This window comes from Topomyia yanbarensis, chromosome 3 (assembly GCF_030247195.1).
Source record: "Topomyia yanbarensis strain Yona2022 chromosome 3, ASM3024719v1, whole genome shotgun sequence".
NCBI lineage: Eukaryota > Metazoa > Arthropoda > Insecta > Diptera > Culicidae > Topomyia > Topomyia yanbarensis.
In genome coordinates this window covers 8,292,953-8,312,895 of record NC_080672.1, presented here as the reverse complement: position 1 = coordinate 8,312,895, position 19,943 = coordinate 8,292,953, and the positions used below count along the sequence as shown (strand labels likewise).

Below are 19,943 nucleotides of genomic sequence, written 5' to 3'. Positions count from 1 at the left end.
CAGTGGAGCATTGTTGTCGGTACCTACATATTTTGGAATGCTTCCGTTCATTGTTTCATCATGCCATGTAATCGAATGAATTGAATACAAGACCCGGTCACGGAAAGCAACGGGAACTGGGTATAGTGTGTAAATTTCGACAAAATAACAGCAAAGAGTAGATACCTGCAGCCCACAACGTCATCCGCATCCGCTATCGACTCGTTGTAGGATTTGTGAGGGATGACGTAAGATGTTTTTGCATTGCTATGGCGATGTGCTCATTTTTGGTAAAACACGATTGAAGCAAATTTGACAAACAAACTGATTTGATTAATACTTATCTGCTTTATTCCATTGGGGTAGAGTTAATTGCTGTTGCGTCGAGTCAATGACTATAGGAATAGAACTTAGAAAGAAAGCTACAACGTGATATGTATTCTAGTAAATGCTATAAAAATGATCGTTTCGGGAAAATGAGTTACTTCATGTATTGCTGACAGTAAAAAGCTAGTACATTCGCAAAACCTGGACGGAACCGGAAGTATTTAATGATGAGCGTCAAACGACTAGCAATGTGTATTGCTGTGGCACTATGTGTGAGAGTTTGTCATAAAATGCAAGCTAGTGAACGTCGAGTTCTCCTTAGAAATAATGACAGCTGCAGTGCATTTGCTAAATCCATAAATTCAGTGTACTTAAGTTCCCTTTTTCATGATACATGTTGATACTGATTCGCTAATAGCTCGTTTGAAGTACGACGATTGGAAAGTGCGCCCACTCGTGGTCGTTCCACAGCATGGCTATCTGTCGATTAGTGATGCGGTTTGCCGCGAGAAAATCAATTGAAAGCGATCTCTTTTCGCCACGTTTCATTGTGACAAGAAGCAAAACAACATACAGTCACACGCCCATACGCCGCAGGCAGGCAGGCAGCAGCGAGACACGACGATTCAGCAAATATTGCAAACCGGCAGCGTCCGGCCAGTACGGTTCGACATCGGTGCCTGTTTTTGTCGCACTTGTTTTACAGTAGTGGCACAGGCAAATGATGTGCGAATTTCCGCTCTCACTCAGTCGCGAATTGCGATCTTATCCGCAGCGGACAACAACGAAAACTACATCACACACACCGAGAGAGGTTGGTAAACAACTTTGTCAGGCATTCCGCGACCAAATGATCGAACAGATAGAGTACAGTGGGGCAAGGTTTGCTGCACTTATTTACAAACATGTTTGAATACATGCGGTATCGGAAGAAAAGAGCAACTCAGTAATCGTGCATTAGCTACTGAACCATCCCCACTTTACCCTGGCGACTGCTTGCGTTGCGCGGGAGTAAGTGGTTTGTTGTTTCTCGCCTACACCTGATATGCGCGATACAAGGTATACCTTATCAAAGACAAATTTCCAGACAATGTTGTAAATTACTTGCGCAACAGGATTGAATTCCTTGGAATTTCCCATGTTATCGCACGAACTTTATTTCTCCCGAAACGGCTGACACAGCAGAGGTCGTCAGTGACAGGATGAGTTTCGGAAAGAATTTTAGTGCCGTAATTCTTCTGTACCGTTGGATATACCGGGAGGCCATTCAGGGAAAACATCTCCAGAAAAGGGAATGAAATCAAAGCTTGGATTAATACGGTCACCATCTATGACTGATAGAGAAATCACTAAGCGGAATCTGGAAGGAAAATTACTGATACTAAATACCGAGCTACCGAAGACCAACTCAGACGGTTGTTTGGAGAAGCTTATTTATTCTCTGCAGCAGAAGGTCTGACGAACAGATCCTCCAAGAGGCGACAGGCCCGATAAGTTTAAGATTCGATATATCACTTAGAAAACCCTTCTTTGAATGTAGGACACACTCGCGGCGTTTCGAAGCAAGACTCCGTACATTTGCCGAGTTCATTTCGATCATCGTCTACACGCATAACTGTCCCATGTGCTATGGGATGCCCTATACACTTGGGACTATTCTGCGTAGAGCGGCAGCGGTTCCGTTAGTTACTAGTTACTAATGGACTTTGCTACGTTCGGGTCTTCATGTTCGCCAGCGAAATAGCCGCTGAAACAGCAGACTTCCAAACCAATAATTAGCACCATCAACGTTCCAAAAGCATACAAATACGAAGAAGATGTATATACGCTCTTAACCCGATAGGCTAATGAACCAACCAGAATATTCAACAATGGGGATCAATACACCACCAACACATGGAACGCGTAGGCTTCTGCTTGGAATACGATACAGTATCTACCAAGCGAATAAGACTGGTTTAATCTCATTTCACGACAATAGACACCAGCACCGGCTCGGCCTTCTCAGATAGAACCGACAGTATAACAAACTACGTATTCTTCAAGTTGTCACTATTCAACCAGACAGCCACTGCTCACGAGGAGAAATTCTCACATTGAAAGTTTTAAAAGGAAAACTACATGGGAGTGTAAGGTCACTGATAGTGTATACTCATCCCAAGTAACCATTTGGGGCCACAGCCTTGTGTGGCTGGTTGCACAATCTATCGGGTTACTGTCTCAGCACCCAGTAACCCTAAGATGGTATGCACAAGAAAGTCCACACATTTAGTGATTTCATGTTCGCGAGTGCCTCTAGAGCAGCAGTAGGTGTTTCCTCAACAAGCCATGGGCAACAAGATTGCATAGAAATTGTGACAACATACCAACTTAAAGACATCCGCGTACACTCAGTTTCTTTATCTTTACTTGTCTTAACGCTGATCGCAGATGTCGGTTGCTAAGCATTGTGTGTATCCAGTTTGTAATATATAAAGGTACTCCATGGCCTCGTGCTGCTTCTAAAATGGATTTGAAAGACGCGTTGCAAAAAGCACCTTCTATATTCAGCCCAAGAATCAGAACTACCTATAAAGAACTCAGGGGTCTGGAAAGTGTGTGTCAAAAAGATAGATTACATCTTCGTCAGATGAGTAATCGCCATTAAGAGTTCTAATTAAAATGACATGAAAGTCTTTCAATTTTGGAAGTAACTTATTTAATCTACTAGTCTCGTTGAGTTGTGAGATATTTGTGTAGGGGTTTTTCCAACCGCTTCGCTCTGAGGATCGAAGGGCCTTGCTGTATGCTTTGCGAGCCAATTTAAACGCCTCTGACCCGTCCCTGCGCCTGCGATGCTAACTAAGCTCTTCTACATAACGTTTTTAGGTCGAACAAGTTTGGTGTTTTACTAAGGGCTCCAGCTACCCTATTGCTGCACTTGTTATCAGCATTTATTGTGCAGCAACTAGAAGATATCATTTTAATCCCACGAATTGCGACGAAGCAAACGTCCACTGCGTCAGAGATTTCCTTAATATAACAAGCGTAAGACCCACGACACTTCATGCGCTTCAGTCCTGTCAACCATTCGGTCCTCGGAATGGAGAAACTGGAACAGGACCCCAGTGGAACAATTTAACCTTAACCTGCCGGATGCCGCACGGCCTCTAGGCTGGTTACGCTACTATACGACTTCTTACTTGTGGGCGACTAATCAACAGCCAAATTCGGCCCAATGAAGAATGCGTCAGTTACCATTCCCTACACGTTCCTCTTTCCTTTCTCTCTTTGTTTGTGGCAACTGTCACGATTCACATCCATCTTGCTATTTCTCACATCTATCTCTACATTACCAAGTTGTGTCATTAGATGTTCTACTGATCTGCAATATTCGTTAATGTCCAATCTAACTTGATGTGTGCGGCTTAGTTGTAGTCGTGAGAAAATTGGCAACACGTTTGTATGATTAGAATTCTAAAACTAATACAAATTAGTTCAAACTCTACTTTCCCTGAAGATAAACGGATATCCCTTCGAAACGTTGCACTATGGGGATGCATGTAATCAAAAATTGGAAACTACAGTAACTCAAATTTAGTTCAATTTAATATTGAGTGTTTATATACTGAAATACAGGATATGCATGGATATCTCCGAAAAATATTTAACCAAAGTTGATAATATCGATAAAATACCCTCCCCTAGGTTGACGGGTTTGACGGTATTGCAAACATCTTCAAGCATATTTCAGAGTCAGTTTTAAAGAAGCTCTGGAAGACATCTGCTTTAAGATGGTTATTGCATTACGCCTCGATAGTGGTGCATCGAGGAGACCGAGAGGGCTTATGGGCCTATTTTATGTTTTGTGTCGACCTCGTCAACGTGCACAGGCGCATTAAAAAAAATAACAGTAGAACCCTATTAGTTGTGTTGTGTTGTAATAATTGTAGTTTTTGGTACTAGTGTACAATTGTGTGCTAGCCGTGTGTCTATCTGTGTATGTGGGCGTCTGAGTATTTGTGACATATGGACCAGGGAATTGATGCAGAACTGGCTTATATGATGGAATAGTGGGTGATCCTTCTTGGGATTCGTTGGTCACTTTTTACTGGTGTTCAATTCGTGCATTCGATTCGATTCATTCGGATTGGATAACTAAAGGTGCGATTAATTTACCGACGCACGTCAATCCTCCATTCCCGTCCAGCATAGCATGAGAAACTTCTAACGGAATTAATTATCGTTAATGGTAAATATATATCATTTTGTGGTATTCAGACGATTCCAAGTAGTTTTATTGCATGGTACATGTGTTGTTCAATTAATATTCAATAACAGTATGAGTCTTTTCTCTATTCTATACCTTTCCTCTATTTACCCTCTCATAGCCGACAATCAACTAGCAACAAATAGATAATTGGGAAAGGATGTGCTATGTGTGGTGGTTGGCTATTCAAGTATTGGTAGAGTTTGAAGTACTAATGTATATCTTTCATGTGATTATCATAAATTCAGCTGTATCTTGTGCCTATCTAATCTATTTCTTCTCTCATTTTCTGTTCGAGTCCTATACTACCATTCTACACCCGCCTTCAGCTGGGTCAGTAAAGATGGTGATAGTGAACGTCTTAACACTCACACATTCTCAAACGCGGTCTCAAGCGGGAACCTACAAAAATGCCCTCGCGCACGCGATTACGAATCGATCACGTCCGGAAGTCTATCCTTGATCCTAGAAGCCTAGGGCAATGCCTTCAGTTGGAGCAATTAAGAAAATACGCTCATACCTATTAGACAACACGTCTCATGGCGACATCACCGGGAACCCTATCGATATTCTGCCAGAATTCTAACCGCGCACCGAAAATTTAATATCAGACTCACGGTTCGCGTGACCATTCAAGAACACACCTTGCAAAATCACGTTAGCGTACAAACGTTAGAACCCCTCGCGATTTTCTAAACAACCTACGCCCACCAACTCGCAAGCATGATTATACCCCGGTGATAAGGTTAACGTCTCAGCGCTCATAAACTTACCAACGCGATCTCAAGCGTTAATCTACAAACTCCCGCGTTCGCGCCATCATGAATCGGAGTCGTCCGGAAGTCTCTATCCTCGGTACCAACAGTCTAGGTCCATGTTAATTTAAAAAAAATAAATCAAATTGAAGAATTAAAAAAATTGCTCCCATATCCACTAGACAAAACGTTCCATGGCGACATGACCGGAAACTCTAGTGATATGGGGTAACTCCCTCCCTGTCAGAATGTGATCCGTACACCAAACTAAAGATCAGAATGACGGTCCGCGAATATATGAATGGCCGCAGGGTTTCAAAATCGAATTTATACACGCGAAGTCACATGCACGCGAGCACACGCGACAAACACGTCAACATACGAACGCTTAAGCCCTTCGCGATCATCTACGCAGACCTATGCCCGCGATCGCGTAAGCTTGATAACACTTCGGCAATTGTGTGAACGTTTTAGTACTTACGAAGTTACAAACGCGGTCTCAAACGCGAACCCGCAAACGCGCGCGATCATGAATCGGTCACGTCCGGAAATCTTTAGCCTTCATTCTAGCAATTTAGGTCCATACATTCAGCTGGACCAATCAAAAAAAAAAAAAATAAAGCTCATATCCTCTAGACCACGCGTTCTACGGTGACATGATTGGGAACTCTAATGATATGGAAGAACCCATCTTCTTCTGGAATCTGAACCGTACACAAAAATCAGATTCACGGCCCGCGCGCGATCATTCTAGAACACACGCGAATATGCGAAAGGCACACGGTTATGAAATAGAATTTATACACGCGAAGTTACATACACGTTAGCACACGCGACATACAAACGCACACGCGATCGAGCACGTTAACGTACAAATGTTCGAGCCCTTCGCGATGATACACGCGATCGCGAGTCCCTGCGCCCGCACATACCTGAACCGTACAATGAATATCACATTCAGAATCACGGCCCGCTACAATTGGCCTAATGCAGTGTTTTATTGGGCGACATTGCCTGTCTCGTCTGCAAATTGTAGTATGTGATTCTGACGGGGAGCCATTCCGAGAACCTAGCTCTACAGCTCCAGTAGGACAACTCTCGAAAAAAAAGTTGATAATATCGATAAAATAATCGCGAACGAAGTCTAGACATTTCTCACTCCCTTCTATTTACTTCTGTGCAAATGAATATTTTGAAATATTTACTTGTCTCATTCAAGACTCGCTATCTCTCTGTCATTCTCTATTTATGGGGCTTCAAAGCACAAGTGACATTATCTCAGTTTACTTTTTCCAATCTCCTAAAAAATTACCTTCTGTAAATAAGTCTTGAGCATAAATGTTTCATTTTTCTGTTACAAAATACCTTTATTTGTGTTGCACATTGTTATCAATTCACGCAAATTTTCTGCGCAAGAATGTGAGAAAAAATATGTTAAGTTTGTATTAAACCTTCTAATAGTTCGTTGTCCATTTGACGCAAAATAAATAGGGGGCCCAGGCCTATTAGGACCGTGGGGATAATTCGCACCCCCTTGATTTCTCAGAGAATCGTAAGACTTTCTGACTGTCGTACATATTCGTGCAACTGCTATTCAAAAACATTAATTTTGACAGCTGCATCTAATTCTTTGGTTTTTTGTTTGGAAAGGAGATACAACGTGTTTCATTTTTTTGCCATCCTCAAAACAAAAACCACTATTATGGTAAAACCGTAATTAAAGCAACAAATAAAAGTGAAAAAAATAACAAGTAAGTATTTTGGAAAGCTTGAGGCTCCTATTCTATGGAATGGGTTTTGTTTGGGTGAAAAAACAGATATTTTCAAGACGCTCGCCACTTTTGTGCGGACCCCCTATTCCATCAAACACCGTTCAGCGGCTTGCGGCTCGACAGCTGTGACTAACCAGATTAAGATTTGATAACGCAATTTATTAATTTGTTTGCTGTTTTAAGGAGCTTCTCTAATTAATATTTCATAGGCAAACATAATTCAATTGCAAAAAAGTGAAAAAATTGACGTCCAAAATTGCCTGGTAGGGAGGTCTAAATTACAAATTTACAGTTAAATTTAAAGTTTTACAAATCGTCACCTAGCGCTGCCATGGAGTAGTGCAAATAGACTTTTATGGTACCAGAATGTAGCTGAGGTTTCAAGCTAACGATTGGAATCTTTGAGTAAATTTTTTTCCGCGTCTATCCACCTGGAAGGGCGATTTTTTTTTTTATTTCTATTATAGAGGTTTTAACCTTAAGGTCATTCGCCTCTTCGGGTTAGAAAAATCTCTTATGAAAAATTTCTAACCCTATGTGCGGGGTCGGGGCTCGAACCCAGGTGCGCTGCGTACAAGGCAATCGATTTACCAACTACGCTACGCACACCCCCGAAGGGCGATTTGCTTAGGTAGGTCCGAATAGCCCAGGGTTCCCCTATTATATACTCATATTTTTTCAGTTTCTTCATGTCATGTATTTAATTTGTTTTATTTATTTCATTCATTTTAAATATTTGACTAATTTCAAATAAATGATCATTTCATTTTAATCATTTATTTTATTCGGTATTCATTTTATTCAATTTTGTCAATTTAAGCTCCATTTTTAATTTAACTTATTTTATTCGTTTCGTTCAATTCAAGAAGCCTTCTTATATTTTCAGACATTCATTTATCCATTACATCCAAATTATCAATTTGAAACAATTTAATTCTTGCTGTTAATGTTATAACTTTTTAATGCTGTTTGATTTTTCATTCCAATCATTTAATTCTTTTTATTAATTTTATAAAATTAATTCATTTGGCTTATTTGTTTTATTTTTTGCCTTATATTTGCTTTGTTGACTTTCTTCAAATATAAATATAAATACATTCCACTCTTTTGTCACCTTTTTCGGATTATTACCTTTTTGAAGAGGCTCCTGCTGGCAACGCTACTTTCCACAGTGCCGTGGTGTCCCTCGATCTTATTCGAAGGTCGCGCCGAGTACGATTCCGAAAGAGTCTGGGCATCCGATAGCTGGCGTTGCATGGCAATACTGTCTGTATTTGGTCACAAGTGTCGCAATCGTATGTCGAGAAAGTAGGGAAAAAGATACGATGTGCCAAACCTGGGTAATATTGAATTGATAAGATGGTTAGGGGGCCTAAGAACTAATCCTAAACCTAAGTACACGAAAAAAAAAATTGTTCCCAAAATCGTGAAGAAAGTGCCATGAATTCTGGAACAATCACGTTTTTACGTTACGACAACAGGACCATGAAAAAAAATCATATGCTTTATAATTATGTTAATTTGCTCTTCAGTAACGCCAGCATAACGTTTTTATAAGTGAAAATATTGGTTTCTGTTTTGTGAATTTCAGTCACGAAATAGTTCGCAACTTTATGAACATTACTCATAAAAGCAAAACACGAAATTATTGCGACACATTCAACAGGGCATAACTTTTTTACCATTGGGTAAAAATAATTCAAATTTTGCACACTTTCTCATCGATGTGTATTGTTTACATGCTGTCAAACTCGAAGTCGTGTTTTTCGATTCAACGAAAATGGAGGTGAACCAACGCGAGTCGAGAGAACAAATTCTTTACAAACACCTGGAATTTCCTGACCTGTCGCACCGGCTGTTGCGAAAAATGTTGAACATTCACCATTCAACCGTCTCCAGAGTGTTGAAGCGGTTCCAGGAGCGGTTGACGTTGGACCACGGCAAAGGAGTTGGAAGAAAACCGGGACCGGAGAACAAAAAGATAGAGGGAAAGGTGAAGTGGATGATTAAAGCAAATCCCAACGTCTCAAGCCGTGATTTCGCTAAAAAGATCGGCATGTCGCAGAACTACGTCCAGAATGCAAAGAAGAGAGCTGGACTACATACATACAAGGTACAGAACTTCCCAAACCGCGATGAGCGGCAACAATCGACGGCTAAAACTCGGTCACGGAAGCTCTACGAGAAGATGCTGACAAAATATGGCTGCTGTGTGATGGACGACGAAACGTATATAAAAGCCGATTTCAAGCAAATTCCGGGGTTGGAGTTTTTCACCGGCAAAAGAAAATGTCGAAGTTCGCCTCCAAATAACTCATTTGGCAGGCCATCTGCTCTTGCGGACTGAGGAGTGAGCCTTTCGTGACAAAGGGCACAATAAATGGCGGGATCTACAAATCTGAGTGCCTCGAGAAGCGCCTTTTGCCGTTCTTGCAGCAGCACGACGAAGCTCCGCTATTTTGGCCAGATTTGGCATCATGTCACTATTCTAAAAGTGTCCTGGAGTTGTATGAGGCCAATTCTGTCCATTTTGTTCCAAAGGACATGAATCCGCCAAACTGTCCGGAGCTGCGCCCGGTGGAGCAGTACTGGGCAATGATGAAGCGGGAACTTCGGAAGAGCAAAAAGACAGTCAAAGACGAGAAGGACAGGTTAAGAAAATGGAAAAAAAAACTGAGAAACTGGTACCGGATGACACTGTAAAGACTGATGGCATCAAACGAAAATGCGGTCAATTTTACACTCAAGGCTTCATCGATTAACTTTTCTTTTGATTTTTGAAGTAAATATATGTATAAAACTACCCTAAAATTTTGGTTTGATTTTAAACATTATAAGAAAATTGGCATGAAATTTTCGGTGTCGCAATAATTTCGTGTTCACCATTTATATATCTAGAAACATTAGTTGACATTATCGGACAACATTATTTTCTCGTGAATTATTTCACGAAACACGAAATTTTAATAATTATCCCATGAAATCCCCGTGAACTAATTCATGATTCCTAAATATTAGTAACGATCCGATATCCGTGCTCGTGAGATAGTTCACAAAATCATGAAATATTGATGAATTCGTGAACTGGTTCATGATTCCTAGTACAATAGTCACGACCATGCTTGCCCGTGAAATAAGTCACAAAATTATAAAATATTCATGTACACGCGAACTAGTTGATGAATCCTAGTAACATAGCCACGACTTACCAGTAGTGCTCGTGAAATAGTTCACAAAATTATCAAATATTATTCTTTCGTGAACTGGTTCATGATTACAATAGTACAATAGTCACGTCTGACCATTCGTGCTCGTCAAATAGTTTATAAAATCATGAACCAGCTTTATAAACATTACTCATAAAACCAAAGGCTGACTCATGATGTTATTCATATATTGAGGAACATGAGTTCACAAAATCAAAATATCTTGGATATTTTCTCGTAAACTATGTCACGAAACTCGGAATTTAATTAATGAACCTATTAAATCCTCGTGAACTAATTCATGATTCCTAATACATTAGTCACGATCCGATATCCGTGCTCGTAAGATAGTTCACAAAATCATGAAATATTCATGAATACTTGAACTGGTTTATGATTCCTAGTACAATAGTCACGACCATGCTTGCCCGTGAAATAAGTCACAAAATTATAAAATATTATTCATGTGTGTAATAGCCACGACGTACCATTCATGCTCGTGAAATAGTTCACAAAATCATCAAATATTATGCATGTATTCGTGAGCTGGTTCATGATTACTAGCACATGATTTATGATCTTTTTTGTGTGCTTGTAATATTTGGAATATATTTCTGACGAGCGTTTTATACGAGCTGGATTTGCTGGATTTTTCTGCTCGTGTGACGCGCTGAGGGCCGCCGTCACGGTTGTCAAACGAAGTTTGTGGTTTTTGTTTCACGTTTGCAAAGTTGTACGAGAGGCAGCCATCCCCAAAGTAGCAGTACATTACATCGTGGGGGATTGGTGCGGAATCTTAGCACGTGAGGTCTTTCCAGGGTACGTTGGCTGTTGCGGAGGGTCCAGCCGACCCACACTCCGTATCTTTAATTCGGCCATATGCACACGAGCCGTTGTTGTCGGCCACATTTCGTCACCTTCGTCGACTGTGAGTCGGTCGATCCACATCTGTTCGACGGCGACCATCGCTAGTTCATCGGCATAAACTATTGTCCAATCCGAACTTTTTTTTGAGGCCAGCTAAAAATGAAATGAAAAATATAAAGCTTGAATTTACGTTTTTTTGAGTTTCGGTTATATTTGAGCAGAATCCTTTGAAGGAACTCACTCTCATTTCCGTTCCGTTGTATCCACTTTGGTTTTCCGAAATTTTCTTCTCGATTCAACGGTTTTCAGGTTTTGGAAGAGTGTGAAATTTAAATTACGAATTAGTTGATTGCGAAGGTAACACGGCGAACATAAGGCGAGTTGGATCTGATATTTTTGTGTAGCTAAGTGGACCGTTAGTAGCACAGTGGGGCAAGCAAACAAGACCGGTGGTCTCTCGTTAACCGCTAGAGTGGCGCATAAACCACCGAGTTTGAGATTCCTCTAATATCTTGTACGCAAACGGTTACAACTATTAGGATCTCGAACATCGTTAATCATTTGATAGGGTTCAGTGTGATGTCTCGACAGAAAACGGAAACTGTGTTGAGCACCACAAATCGTGTTCATGATATATTTCACAGAATAAAATTGCTGGTATCATGAACATGGGTCACATTTCTGCACGTGTCAAATTCGAAAGCAAGTTCTAGAATAAAATATCATGATAACGTGACCAGAAATTACGAAAATCGTGACTAAGATCCTGAAATCATACACATGAATCACACAACTCGTGACAAAAATGTCAAAAATCGTGGCTAAGATCCTGAAATCATGAACATGAATCACTCTACTCACGACTAGAATATGATGATAACGTAAATAGAATTTACGAAATTTACGACTGAAATCCTGAAATCATGATCATAAATCCAGCCAGTCTGACAGAAAAATCCGATAATAAACTAATGAATAAAATGGACAGGTAACGTGATGAGAGAAAAATCGCGAATAAGCTCCTGAAATCATGAATATCACGTGACTGGCGGCTGTGTATTGTCAAATTATGAACAAGAATCATAACAAAAACTAAACATGTCGAGGGAACAACAACAGTAACCCAACCCAACATTCGAATGTAACGCCATGTATATATTCGGGGCGAGTATGAGGTTTATTATTCACAATTTCAGGAACTTGGTCAAGATTTTCGTAAATCGTTCACGAAATCGTAATCTTTTGTTCATAAATTCATGAACGGATTTTTTTTCCGTGTAGGGAACAGTAGCTGGGCCATTCCATTCCTCCATCAATTTGTTCGATTTATTAGTGCCTTTTTGAAGAAGCTCCTCCCTAATAAAAAAAAATATACACAAACCTTAACCCATATAATCCAACGATTCCACATATTAGCACTATCAGAAACCAAGGAAAAGGACATATTTTACATCAACAAAAAAGAATCATTTTAAATAGTATTAACTGAAAACGCCCTCCAATATTCCATGGCGGTATGAAATAAATTAAATAAAAAACGTATTCTTCCTGTGAATAGCTGAAATGATTACAGTTTCACACACATTGTTAGTAGTAAAGTGCTTCATTTTCATCACCTCATTCGACAGACATCAAAACAACCGTGCGATGCGTTGACCTTAGCCGAGCTCCGGGAAATCTGTAACGAAGCGAGTAAATATGTTTACATCGCTCCATCGTTGTTCTAGGAAAGGTTTCGTTTTTAATTCACTATATATCGCGAAATCTTTCACGTAGGAGTAGAATGAAAATCTTGAATGCAAATAAATTATGAAACTGAATGACTTGTTTATCATATTGCCTACCTATTAATAGTAATCAGAAAATGGCTTCCATGAATCCAATTAGCACTCACCAATCTGCAGCATCGATCAACTGTCGACGAACAAAACGAGAGGGTGAAGGTCACCGCCTACTGCATGATTGCAGTTGGCTCATTTGACTGTGAGTGCCCCGCTTTTGCATTCACCGTGACCGCAAACGAAATGATGGATCGCGCAATAAAAACACAGCCCATCAGATGGGATGTAGCGGCGCGGTTGAATTAGAGAGATTTCAGACGTGCTGATAACGTGCGTTCATGGCGTGCCATCATGCTGTGACCTGAAATTACCTGAAAGAATGTTGCCGCTGATGATAATAATTGATGCTCACTGCTAGCACAGACTGGCTGGCATAAAGCAGTCCGTCGGTTAAACAGAATAAAATGCGAATGGTTCGCGGCTCTGTACATATGCTGCCGAACAGAATCAGCAAATATTCGCACCTGCTTGTGCCAGAATGCTCACGTATGCGTAGAGAACACCTATTTACACATACACACACGGCTGCGGTGTGTTTGTTGTCTCTGTTTGCTGTGAATGGTCTGATCTCTCGAGCTGATGGCTGACGGCTGTTGACGTAAATACAACTGATTTTTTTTTCCGGGCAATACCACAGATAGTGCCGTCACGAACGATCACATGAAACCATTCCGGGCCAGACGCCAACTGATGTAATACGTCAATGGATATTTCATTGAGCTCAGTTCAGTGAATGAATGACACGTTTCTGCGGATTATTTCGAGCAAAAAATATCGAAATTTCAATTTTAAACATGTGCGGTATACATGAACTGATGTCACTATTTATAAAAATTTACCATACGTTCATTCGAACGTTCAACTTTTACGGTTGCGAGACCTGGTTAATGCTGACAGAGGAACAATGCACCTTTGAAATATTCGATCGGATGATGCTGTGCACCATCTATGGTGAACTGTTGATGGATGCTAAAATGTGGAGATAGCTTTTAAACTATGAATTGTAACAGCTGCTTCGAGAACTACCCATCGTGATCGGTCGTGGTGTGTTGGGTATGTCGCCAGAATCATTCAAGCACCTTCATTGTTTTTGCCACTTAGCCACTAAAGTACATATTTTCCACCAAAATTCGACATCCGGTTGTTGGTCCTATAAATATTAGTAACAATATATTTTTTTAGTTATCAATAACATTTGACTAGAAGGATTTCATACTGTCATCTCCCTTATTAAGTAACTTCACATGCTTGGTTTTCGCAGAGCATCTGTGTTTGCCTATCCGAGTCATCACTCCGGACCAATCAGTTTCTTCAGGCGTTCACATATGTTATGCGAACCGTTCGGATTTTGTGTTCAACTGACGTCAGCTTGGATTACTTGTCTAACTGGCAGCAAGTTGGTGTCAGTTACTGACGAGTTGAATATAAAAAGTAAAAATTTGGCTTTTCTAAGTTAGGTTTTATGCTCTTCTGCGCAAAACCTATCACTTGTTACTACTTTACTACTACGGTACCACTCTCTAGCCGATCTCTATCCGTCGTGTAATAGCATCGAGGTTTACTACCAAAACGTCGTGGGCCTAAATTCATCAACGGACAGCTTTTTGATCGTGTTACGACTTGGTTTGCCAGGTGTTTGGTTCAGCGTTTGATATCTACCGCTGTGATCGTAATACCCTTAACAACCCCTCGACTGGTATGTGCCAAAGCAAACAACTAGCATCAATTAACAACCTCCGCGACAATCAACTATCCTTAGTTTCCTTTGAACTTAACAAAAACACCTGTAAAATTTGACAATTTGGTGGAATCTTTATGTTGATGTACATAAGTGGACAATTGTCGCTTCTAGGCCCCCTCCCCATTAGGTTGTTTTAATTTTAACAAAGGGAGATGTTGGCTTGAAAAAAATGGCCGCCCAAAACTATTCGAGCTGGTTATTTTAGATTCTATTTTCTTTCACTGCAAACACTACTTTGCAGACGACCAGTACGGTTGAATGCCTAAACAATCCACAACGACCCACCTGCTCTCGTTCACAGCATATGTACTCGATAGATTCGCTGACGGATTACAAACCGATGCTATTTACATGGATATATCTGCGGCCTTCGACAAAATCAATCATGATATCGCAATAGCGAAGCTGGACAAACTCGGTATTCATGAACAAAGCCTGCGCTGGTTTCGTTCCTCCCTCGATGGAATGCAACTTCAAATCAGCATTAAGGACTGGCTATCTTCACCATTTTTCGCCACATCCGGCACCCCCACCAGGAGGCCATCTCGGTCCAGTAATATTCCTTCTCTACTTTAATGACGTCAATATTACATTACAAAAACCCCGCTTTTTCTTCACCGACGACATGAAATTTTTTCAACAAATACGGGATAAAACCGATGCTTTAGTACGTGGTGTGATCAAAACAGAATCGCTTTAAACCCGAGTAAATGTTTCATCGTTACGTTCACGTGGAAGCACTATCCGATTCAGTTTAACTATAATTTCTTCGACCCGAGCAAATCAAGGGTCTCGAAGTCGTCATGGATTCAGCTCTAACGTTCAAACCACATGCTTTAAGGACTTTAAGGATATATACTGTTTACTTTAAGGTTATATACTGTTAAAAATCACTATTGCGCGTTGGTTCGCTCAACACTAGAATATTGTTCTGTTGTTACGAATCTGCACTAACAGAACGGCGTTAACAGAATCGAAGCCGTCCAACGCCGGTTCATATGCTTTGAACTCCAACATCTTCCTTGGCAAAACAGATTTCAGCTGCCAACCTAAGAAAACCGATGTCAGTTAATACAGCTCGACACTCAAGGCATCTGGAGGGACTACTCTTGATCCCTGGTCGTCTCGGACTTACTGTCTGGCAGAGTGGATTGTCCTACAATCCTCGGACGCCTGGAGCTTTAAGCCCGCGTTCGAGCTTTACGCAACAATTCTCTTCTGCGAGTTCCATTCAGGAGATTCAACTATGGTCGCCAGAGCGCTGTTACCGGACTCCAGCGTATTTTTAACAATGTGGCGACTTTTGACAATGGGGGCCTTTGAGTTCAACCGGACGAGGAATTCGATTAAAGCTAAAATATTATATATTCTGAAATTCAATTAGTTTAAGCAACCATCATTGGGGTCAAGTTGTCTGTTGGTGAAGGTACAACAAATAGACAGTAAATATAAATAAACGTCTCTCTTTGTTAAAATTAAAACAAACCAATGCATGAACATGGGAGGCATGGGCCTAGAAGCGGTTGGGGGCCCACCATATGTTGCAAAAATGGCCAGGTTAGTATTCATGAACAACTCCTTCCCTGAATTCATTACTACCTCGATGGAAGGCAACCCCCAAATCATCATTAAGGATTTTTTTCACCATTTCTTGCTACATCGGGCATCCCGCATGGAAGCCACATGTGCCCACTAATATTTCTCCTCTATTTCAATTACGTCAACATCAAACCATAAGGGCTCCGCCTTTCCTTCGTCGACGACATGAATTTCGTCAAAGTAAACTTCTTTTTCAAAAATTTCAAAAAATTGATATTTTTTCTTTGCATTTTTTGAAAGGTTAAGTGTCTGCTATATTGTGTTCAACAATTTGTTTTTCAATCCACGCATCAAAAAAAGTTTCTACATGCCATTGTTTCAAACGGCGTCCTGGCCGCCACGGGACGCTCTCGGATCGAGACGCGCGCCTCAGGTAGAAACCTTTCCATGGCATTGTACACGTTTCCAGAATGCTTCACGTTGCACAGTACATGTGTACAGGTCTCGAGAACGTATTTCATGGCATGATTTGTAGAGGCATCGCCGACCAATCGTGAGTTATCAAACAACCACAGAAAATGACGAAAATCGAAAAAAATTTGGTCAAAATTGTTGGTCACATTTTAGTCCGCCATATTGAAATCGTTATTTTTATTTGTTTTTTATACATATTACCGCAAATTCATGTTTATAAATCACAAAACTTTTTTTTCTTTCGATTTTGGCTGATATGCAACTTAATTTTAGTGGAGGTCCGTCCTATTGCATAGGTCATTTTCAATTACGAAAAATTGATTACAGATTTGTAATCAGTTATTTCCAAAACCCATAATTTCATGTAATTGTTGCAAAATATTGACATTCTACCACGAACAATTCTTCGAAAGTGTTCTCAAAACTTTAAATGCGTTTATCTCATAACATGATTTTTCAAAACTACGACATTTGAAAACACTTCATCTTTTGACCTCTCGAAAGAAAAAAAAAATCATTGGAGCAATGACCTATCAAATTTGCAATTTCGTCTTAAAAAAATTTGTAAATGAAGACTTAAATATATACTTTGTGAATCCTACAACTGTTTCCTTCTATGTTTTTTCATTGGCCCGCAATTTTTTTTTGGTAATTTGAATGAAAACCTCCCCTTAAGTACGAGGTGTCGTGATCTGATCCAGTTCACCTACTGTTTGTTCGACTCAAGCGTTCTGAGACACTGACACGTTAAGGCTGTCTGAGTCATCTTGGAATCGTGCAAGCTATTTTATTGTATTCACACATAGAAAAAATCGTGAAAATTTACGTCTGCTGACCATCACATATACGAGCATCAAAAATGACACAGTTTTACGTTTGATTTTAATTTTACATAATTAAAAAAAAACTATTTTGTAGTTAATTCCGTAGTATGTACAATTACTTAAATAACGGAAATCTTGGCTGTTGTTAAAGCAGTTATTATCTGCGCCATGATTGGTCCGTATAATTCGACCAACGGACCAAGCGAGCCAGACTCTTGCGTTGATCATAAACTGAACCGAGCACAGAGCATACTGTAGGCAAGGGATGGTGTGCGAAGGACGCGAGCGTTAATTTTCTTTTCGCTCGATGGCCAGCTCCTTTCGCTTCGAATGTAAATTGACCACAAAATCGAGGGCCATATGCCAGTGCAGCGTCATTCGGATGTTACACTCGTGCTTCGCTGACAATTCCATTCGGTTCGTTCTCTAGTTACCTGTCGCTCGAATCCATCGTTTGCTGAGAAAGGGTCACTACGTCGAGCGTGTCGGTGCCGGAACATCCCTCTACATGGTAGCAGAGATGGAATATCTTACCGCCGAAGTATTGGAGCTGGCAAGAAACGTTGATCGTGATAACAAAAAGACCAAAAGAAGGGCTGCGTAACCTAAATCGCAATTTTTCTGGTCGAATAAAAAATTAATTTGATTTGTTCTAATTTATGTACATTTTGAGGATTTGACAATTTTTAATTCGCAACTGTAGAGTTGATATCTGATATAGGTTCTCATTCCCCTTGCGTACTATTTTTCTGTTTATAAAACCATACCTCCCCGCCGACCATTTATTTTATTTTGAATAATGGTACGAGAACATCTACATTTTCAATTATACTGAAAACCAGTGCCCCACAACTTCAAGATTGAAAATGGTGCAAGCCGGGGAAAATGAAACTAATACAACGAAAAACGAAAATTTCAGTTAATTGTTACTAGAATATAATTGGTTGGTAAAAAATATTACTTAGAAGAATTATAATTGAAATTTTCATTTACAAGAAACAACTTCCTGTGAGGAATTATAATAGCGTTGATTACGGCGACTAGATTCGCAAAAGCTAAATAAAAATTTATTAAACTCGTTTTTCAAAAACTTTGTGTAGTAAAGTATTTCAAACGTTTAAGTATAGGGGCCCTATTTCAAAATTTTCGGACGCAGTTTTACCCGCTTTTTTGAACGCGAATATCTGCCGCTGTGTTGAATGAAAAAATTGGATGTTTGTGCTATCTGATGGGAAAACAATTTTGTAACTAAGTCCGTAGAATGTATAATTACTGAAAATAACGGAAATAATGGATTTTGTTAAAGCAGCTATTATCTGCGACATGGTTGGTCTGTACAACTCGACCAAGGGACCAAGCGAGTCAGATTTGTTTTCGTTCAAAGGTTCACCTCTTTGACGATGGTAGTAAATTGTCCATGGTCAGGCCCGCTCGCGTTAAACGTAAACTGAACCGAGCACAGAACACACTGTGGGAAAGGGGTGGTGCACGAGGGACGCGAGAGTTGATTTTCTTTTTGTTCGATGGCGAACAACCTTTGACTTCGAACGTAAACTGAACCAAGTACACAACCGGGGTTCATATGCGAGTGCGGTATCATTTGTGTGTTACACCTGTGCTGATTACAACACACATAGGCTCGATATGCCTGGACGTAGTAAAGGAGGAAAGGTGACGGAAAAGCCACATTCCCATCCGGTTCGTTGCGGTTTCCAGTTCCCTGTCGGTCGAATCCATCGTTTGCTGAGAAAGGGTCACTACGCAGCGCGTGTCTGTGCCGGAGCTCCCGTCTATCTGGCATCAGTGATGGAATATATTGCCGCCGAAGTATTGGAGCTGGCAGGAAACGCCAAAAGAAGGCCTGCGCAACCTAAATCGCAAGTCGACTAGAAGAATATTTTCTTCGCATAAAGAATTAATTTGAAGTCTAGTCTAATGATCCGTACAGTTGAAATGTGAAATAGTTTCTGATCCCGCTTGCGTACTATTTTTCTTTTTATGGAACGATACCTCCCCGCCATTTTATTTTGAATAAACCTAGGCCAGGTAGGCCTCGTTGGCTTCTTGGCGGGATATTACGACGGAGTTCTGGAATACACATTGAAGTCCATCGGTATTGTAGTCCAGCAAAATCTCTAGGACCAGATGCTAGAAGAGCAGCTTGCGGATTACTAGCTCCATTCACCTCTGATAGCGCCCAATTTCTGGCGACAGTTGGTGGTCGTTAGCGATTGGGCTTCTTAACGCTACCAGTGGCTGGGGCAATTTTACGGACGGCTTTCGGTACTCTTTGCTAGCGGGGAGCTTTCCCTTCGGTGGAATTGCGGACGGTCTGTTTGGTACGGGCCATGTTTAGCCTAGTCTAGTCT

The 19,943-nt window shown here is 40.5% G+C and overlaps 1 protein-coding gene across 1 annotated transcript in view; it reads left to right on the top strand.

Annotated features, from left to right (window-relative positions):
- LOC131692801 (probable serine/threonine-protein kinase DDB_G0282963) overlaps positions 1-19,943 on the top strand; it is a 164,061-nt gene that overhangs the window by 1,218 nt on the left and 142,900 nt on the right. The gene's annotated exons all lie outside the window — the stretch shown is intronic.